We start from the raw sequence: 1194 nt of genomic DNA on the forward strand, positions 1-1194 counted from the left end.
GGGGAGTGGCCGTTTTTGCACAGGTGATTGTCTTATACAGGTGGTCATTAGAGCAAACTTGACAGTACTTTAGTATTATAATTGTAAAAATAGGCCAAGAAATGAGAGGAACGAGAGGATCATGTACTCCCTTGATAACGCTGAATGATTTTTTCATTTAAAAATAAAACCCATGCAACTTGACCAATGTCTGCCAACTCGTTTTCAAAACGGCTACAATCGGAGAAGCCATTTGAATACTGATGGAGCTAAAAACGACAGTCTTGTTCTTTAAATCACCCCAATGAAAGACAATGAGGTCAACAAAAAAAGACGAAACCTGTTTAAAACAACCACTAAATGAATATTTCAACAGGAGAACACAAAAACGTCCAAGAAATTCTTCACTTGAAAGGAAACGAAGACTTTGGATTTAAATTTCCTGTTAGCGTAGGAAAATGTGACATGGCCAGCCCCCCCTGTAGTCTTCATTTAATTTTGAATCACCTAGGGCCAGACGTCGTCAAAAAATAAGGAGAGGTTGAGCGGTTCGAAATCCGTTCTATAATAATGAACTGAATGAGGCAAAACGTATTCAAATGTAGGTTATTCTGTTAGAATGCCTCATCATTTGCGCTCTCTCGTACAGAAAGATAGGATTTACTGCATGCTTGCACACTGTAAAATACTTAAAATAACTGGTTGTAGCGTGTGAAATTTAATGCTAAAGGAATAGAAACAGGGTTCGAAAACGAATGTCATAGCCAGAGAATTTAGAGAATCGTGCAACTTCAAAACTAGATGTTCCAAGCAAAAGAAACAGAGCGTGACCAGAAGAGGAACGGTCCTGACCGATAGTGACTGTGTTGGATCAGACCAGAGAGCTTAGCAATTAGAATTTCCTCTGACAATCCGAGAAAAGACCAAAAATGTACCGTGCTCTGCGCACTTGACTGAGCACGGAAGCCTTTAAAAAATTCCATAAGAAGTTTTGTGATTTCAATGATCATATTATTGTTATCATTTGATAGCAGTATTTAGACGGAAAGAAGTCTGAAAGTTAATGGTTACATTTGTTCTACTTTCTGTTAGCCATCCTTATTATGATCAACGGGAATGATATATTTAATTTAATAAAAGGAGAAGAGAAGGGTGCGTTTTGTGTTGTGGTGGAATAGTTGGAATGGGTAAGAAGGACCCTTGGCCCCTTTCCCC

The sequence above is a fragment of the Aplysia californica genome, unplaced genomic scaffold (assembly GCF_000002075.1).
Source record: "Aplysia californica isolate F4 #8 unplaced genomic scaffold, AplCal3.0 scaffold00006, whole genome shotgun sequence".
Taxonomy (NCBI): Eukaryota; Metazoa; Mollusca; class Gastropoda; order Aplysiida; family Aplysiidae; genus Aplysia; species Aplysia californica.